Below are 6,932 nucleotides of genomic sequence, written 5' to 3' on the forward strand. Positions count from 1 at the left end.
AGACCAACCTCTTCTCCGACCGCTCTACTACTAGTATGAGGATTGGCTTCAAAACGTGCTAGAATGTCGACTTCCCTATCATGATTACCAATTATACGGTCTCTTTTACGTTGACGGTCTTGCTCGACAAAACTCCAGAAATCTCGTATGTTGTCTCTAATGTTCGTGAAGGTTCTTCGAACCGGCCTTCGTCGGTTTGGGAAGCGTTCGGCATAAAGCAATGCCGCTTGTTGAACGTTACCGCGACATTCACCCAAAATAAACGACATGTCCAATTTTTCTAGGTTGGAGTAGGCTGCCATTCCTCTACGACACAGGACTTAAAACGTTTATACGAACTAAGCTGCTAGTAACGACGCGTACGTTTGATTGAATAATGTGTCGAATTCTCAGTGCCGCGGAAAATTCTGACCTTCGTAACGTCGTATGGATTCCTTATCTAAGTAGGCCAAAGCCACGAGTTTAGTGATGCGATAGACGCATTACCATTAGCAGTGATGCGGGACCTGTGGTTCCAGCAGGATGGTGCGCCACCACATTGGGCGGTCAATGTTCGCCAATGGCTAACTGAGCACTTTCCAAACTGTTGGATCGGTAGAGGTGGACCAATTCCGTGGCCAGCAAGATCCCCTGACCTAACCCCACCTGATTTCTTCTTATGGGGATATGTTAAGGGGAAGGTGTTTGCAACAGAACCTTTAAATGTAGACGACTTGAAGGCCAGAATTCGAAGCGCAATTGAACGAATCACTTCTCAAAAGCTAGAAAACGTAATACAAGGCATGGACAATCGTCTTGAAAAGTGCCTACACCACGACGGTAGGCACATCGAACATTTACGCTGATGGGTTTACCAAACAGCCCTTTAATTTGTAGTGTGACGCCTTAGTTCCTAAGCTTAATCGTAGGTCTTTAACGTTTCAAAGGGCGTATCATTAAACGACATTCACTATGATACTTGTTGCACGTTCTCATTTGCATACAATGACACATGTCACACCCTGTATACGAGCTCGAAAATGTACTGCAGTGAAGTAGTCTGTCAGGGGTTTTGGGGGTTTTCCACAAAGGTAGGTGTTGCTCTGATCTCTTCCACACTGTATAATTCTAGACCATTGACGACTCGATAAAATGAACGAGGTTTTGTAGTTTTCTGGGCATTTTCTATAAAGAAAAACCATCAACAGAATTTGTGTAATCAGTTCTTCAAATTAAATTTAAATCGCAACCAAAGCATTTTATAACTATTATCCTTGTAATTTGATCAGAGAAATTTCAACAAAAGTTTTCCATTACATCAAAATATCAATGGGGACGACCTTGACGATTTTCGAGGAAAAGTTGGAAAGGTTCTTGCCGAGGGGTCGGACATATGGCATTTTTGTGTACGGAATTTTGAAATCAATATAATATAGGAGGGGATTGTCATTTGTCAAGATTTTGGAATTTCGATGAAAATGTACGGGATTTTGGCTAGTGCCCGACCCCTCGGTTCTCGCTAACCGTTTCCCCAGCGGGAGTCGAAACTTTCCCAGGTGGTTCCATTGTTAGTCTCGAATTTTTTCACTTGTCCAATTATAGTTAGGATTTTTGCCGTGTGGTGGCGTATGTAAGAAAATATCACTCGGAAAGTTGCCTCTCTCTGTTTAGATAAATTCAAATATTGGGCCGCCAAGTGTTTTTTTACGAGAAAGGGACGTTTTGCACTAGCTAAAGCTAGAGATACGTACTTCCCCCTATTTACTTCTGCTATGAGGAAACTCCTGCTTAAAACGGCACTCTTTCATCGGAATTTTGTCAATTTTTTTTACATTTTGTTAGAATCTAATTTTTACATATATTATATTATCAAGTAAGAGCTTTTTTTGAAACTAATTTCATAAATTTCCATCCATTAGTTTCGCTACAATTGTTATCGAAACATTCGAAGCGGGTAAACTCGAAATTCGGCTTTCTACACATAGTAATGACCAAGGCTTAGGACGTTCCAAGCCGCGAAAGCCGAACTTCGAATTTATCCGCTTCGAAGGTATCGATAACGATTGTAGCAAAACTAATGGATGGAAAATTATAGAATTAGTTTCAAAAGAAAGCTCTTACTTGATATTACAATATATGTACAATTTTGATTCGAAAAACATGTAAAACATATAGCAAAATTCCGATAAAAGAGTGCCGTTTTTAGCAAGAGTTTCCTCATAGTGATGAAGACGTTTCTACCGGAGGCGAGCGCCCCTACCCGCAAATTGCCGCACTAGCTTCCTTCGTATTAGCATAGACGGCCGACCAAATCGTCCCTCTTACAGGCGACGGAGGAGATGATTCAAGTTGGCCGTGGCTATAATAAAAGCCGGCGCGCGAGAATTTTCTGATTAGTTTCTGGCAAGTTGCTACTTTTCACCACATGGAGTCGCTCGTAGCTGGACTCATTGTCAAGGCAACGTTCAGGCTCTGAGCTGGCGACGATTTAAGGGACCATTAGAGGGGGCTTTCATAAAGGTGTTTTCGGATCTCTATTGGAGGGAGTGGGCAGTCCTGTTTGCAAAAATTTCCCAAAAAAATTCCATAATATATCTGAGAGACTAAAATGATTAAAGAAGTACAAAGCAATAATACTAGGCATAAATTTTGACCTTCAGGCTTTAAATTTCTTCACTAGTTCGCAACTCCGAGCTTAACAAAACCGCGATTGTTCCCAAGCTCTTCAATATTAACCACATCGTATGATGTATATCTACGATGGGACTATTAGTTTCACAGGGGATTAGTCATATTAATTATTTTATATGCTCTTTCGAATAAAACCGAAAAATTATAAAATGAAACTGTCTGGAAGAGTCTTACCTTCGAATTAATCTGATAATGGAGTGGAACTGCAATAATTCCTCAAGTAGAATTTCGTTCAACAAAAATACAGCTCCGTCAGTTCACGCACTAAAACACAGAAGCATTACAAATCTCCCGTAAGTTTTAATTATGCACTTTGAATTTTCAGGGCAGAACAAATTTTCGGATTTTAAGCGAAGATTTTCAATTTAAACTTATTTACGCGAAATAAACCTCGCGGACTTCAGGGAGGATTCGAGGCGCCGCTGTGATCTGCGAGCACTTCACAACAGAAATATTGTTGCAAAGAGCGCAAATAACTTCTCTCTCTATCACTGGTAAAGAGCGAGTGACTGAGAGAAACTACACCCCCTATGGTAAGAGAGAAGGGGAGTGTATTTTCGGATTTTCCAGTTTTCTCGTCAATTTTAATAGGTGAAAACTTTTAGCATGCACTAGCTACACCAGTGGAGCAATAAAATCTAGAGTCGAAGATTTCTTTACTGTTAAAGCTTTGTGTTTGGTAAACCCATCTCCAAGTATTATCGCTCCATGGGTGTAAGCTTGGGCAATAGGGCATGCCACCTTATCTCGTTCAACTCAATCCAGTGGCAGGAGGTAGTCACGTGGATCCTATTGTAAGTAAATGGTTACTATCATTCTGTGGGATCTATACGAGGGGTCGGACACTAGCCAAAAATCCCGTACACTTTCATCGAAATTTCAAAATCTCTAAATATGTTCTATGGGAAATTAACATTGAAATCCTAGAATCCCTCGTAAAAACCGCTTTAAAATCCAAAAATCTCACTAAAATTTGAAAATCCCGTACACAGAAACACCATATGTCCGATCCCTCGGATCTAATGATAGTGGCCGCGACGACATGACTACTAAAGGTTGTGGTAGAAAAAGGATAAACTCAGGTGGTTATGAACTTCTAAAAAACTTGTTTAGACCGAGCAGAAAATTTGGTTCTCGTATACCAATTTTTGAAAACGAACAATTCCAAAAAAATACTGGCAAACTATATATTCTCATTAAAATGTTATTGAAGAAGCCTAAGTTTCCAATAAAACCTTTTTTAACGACTTTGAGATTTATTTTGGGCCCGACGTACGTTGACCAGAATTAAGATCAAGGTTTAGATAAATCAAGCCCGTAAAGGAATTCGGCCTTACTAAAATTTTTATTTGAATTCACCTTCAATAGTCTAGTGCCAAAATATTAATTTAAAAAAATCATGCACATTATAGGCTTAAAGTTTGAAACTTGGTACATGCGTACTTAAAAATGAGTTTAGCCGATTAAAGATTGGAGGCATTCTCAATCTGCCACGAGATTTAAGATAAACACGATTAAAGTTAGTTAAAACCTGTAAAAGACGTTTTGTACGCCCCCTTATTAAATTAAACCCGCGATCAACCCTTTAGATTTTTCAGTTAGTGAACAACCAGAGTCACGTCATGGTGCCGAAACCGGGATTAATAGGAATTTAGGTTAGATTAATTAGGAAATTATTGCGAGAGATCGTTAAAATCTTCAAAGACACGAATTAATTAAGTCTACGAAGCGTGTTTTATCGACTCAAAATAAACGAGAGCATGGATAATTCAGCAAGACTCGCCAGAAAGAGAGGATCTATAAGAAGTTCCATAACCAAGTTATGTAATGCCTTGGACAAAGCAACGAGTAGCGCGTTAGCGAATCCACTAACTAACGTGGAACTAACATCCTACAACCTGAAATTGGTCGAGAAATTAAAGCAATTAAAGGCCATAGATGAGGAGATCCAAAACGAAATAACTGATGAGACCGCGCATGATCAAGACACGGAAGAATTTGAAAAAATTGAAGACAAAGTTTTAGACTATCAAGCGATTTGTGCAGAAGCGATAGCCGAAAACAATAGAAACGCTTCTAGCTCTTCTTCGAGAATCGATTCACAGAACACTATCGTGACGCCAATAATCAGCAACACTAACCAGACTGGGAGCGGCAACAGTTCGATTCCACTGAACATTTCGACAGTTCATTATCAAGCACAGCAGCCCCGAATTGCAGCAACAGTGAAATTGCCCAGAATAAATATTGAAAAATACTATGGTGAAATAAACAAGTGGCAAGAATTCTGGACTCAATATGAAGTAACAATTCACAAGAAAGACATGGATCCTGAAGACATGTTACTCTATTTAAAAAGTTATCTTGGAGGGACAGCATTAGCGAGTGTATCAAGCCTAAATATGACGTACGGGGACGCAATAGAAAAACTGAGTGATCGGTTCGGGAGAGTTGATTTACTCGTACAAGCTCACAGACAAAAATTGCGGTCATTAGATCCGGTACATAAGTCGTCCGATGTAAAGGGTTTAAGAAAATTACTCGATACACTCACAATAACGGTTAGTAGCCTACAAGCGTTGAACGTTGAGGACAACCCATGCTACGGGACTTTCGTTATACCTATGATCACGGATTTACTTCCTGAAGATATTATTCTGAGTTTCACCAGAGAAAATAGAAAAATGAGAATCAACAGCATGGAAAGGTTGATAGAATTTCTTACACTCTAAAAATATATGTTCAAAACTGAACAAACAATTGTGCAAAGCCTCACCACACTGGTAGCACACTTTAGCGTTCAGTTTTGAACAGAAAACACAGGTAGCAAAATTGAACACTGAAACAGTGTGCTATGTTGAGCACTTTTTTGCGCATTGTTGAACACTGTGTGGGGTAGGTTTTTTCCTTAGGGATCCAATATTGAACAGTATATTTGGCAATTTGGCACTCATAAAGTGGCAATTTTGATTGGGTTAGCTGGCAATTTGGAACGTTTAAAGTAGCAGAATTGCATGTTTTTGTTGTCAGTTTGGCACACTTATGCTAGCAATTTTGAATAGTTTAGTAGACAATTTAAACTGTTAGAGTGCCAATTTTGGCTACTTACGTTGGCAACTTTGAATGGTTTAAAAGGCAATTTGGAACGCTTATAGTGGCAGTTTTGAATGTTTTTGATGTCAATTTGGCACACTCAAGGTGGCAAATTTTGAATGGTTTAGTGGACCTATATTTCCCTTTAAATGGCAAAAAATGGCTATTTTTTACCCTTTGTAAGATTTCGTCGCTCAATACAGCTATTTTGCAGGTAGTTTTGAATTAAGAACTCGTCAAGTTAAGGGAAAAGAACAGCCAACATAACATTATATCTTAAAAGAACGGCCTTTATCTAAATAAAAAAGGGAAAATATTAAATTATTTTTCTTTTTAATATTTTCCCATTTATATTTAGAGAAAGGCATATAATGTTATGTTGGGTGAACTTTTCCTTTAAGTGCATGCAAACTTCACAAGTCACGCTTCCTGGAAATATTTCTAAATTTCTTTGGTTAATTTTAAAGAATCATTTACGAAATTTTTAAGTCATCCTATTTAATTTTAAAACAATTAATGAAGTTTATTTACAAGGCTTAAAATAGATGCAGAGACCTTGTCTCCAGTTAATTTGAAAACAATTTTTTCCATGTATTCCATGGTTTTGTTCAATTTTTGTTGATAATGCAATTGAAATGCGTAAAACCCCCCAAAAATTGACGCAATGGCCTCTTCTATCGTCGACACCTCAAAACTGCTGCCTTCAATGACCACTTCAAATGGCGAAGCCAAAATATCCTCATTAGAAAACTTTAACACCAGAGTGTTAGTGACAGGGTCCTACAAAATTGAAACAATTTTAAAATAAGTATTTTTCAATCAATTGAATCGGTGAGGTTTGTTTGGTGTTTGAAAAGTCTACTTACGCTTTGAGTGTACCAGTGGTTAACACATTCATTGAATAGACTGGGCAAAGTTTTCAGGCATGCCTTGAGTTCCAATTCTAAAAAAACATGAACAATTTTATATATTAGATTTCATAACATTTAAAAGGCATAAATTAAAGGAAAAGGTCACCCAACATAACATTATATCTTAAAATAACGGCCTTTTTCTAAAAATAAAAGGGAAAATATAAAAAAAAATAATTTGACTCTTATTTAAAAGTAATTACCTTAATTTGTCTTAAAAACGAGGACTACTGTCCAGCCATGCGGCGTCTGGTTTTT

The sequence above is a fragment of the Phalangium opilio genome, unplaced genomic scaffold (genome assembly GCF_054372755.1).
Source record: "Phalangium opilio isolate 3A_F unplaced genomic scaffold, DU_Popi_V2 ptg000099l_1, whole genome shotgun sequence".
Taxonomy (NCBI): Eukaryota; Metazoa; Arthropoda; class Arachnida; order Opiliones; family Phalangiidae; genus Phalangium; species Phalangium opilio.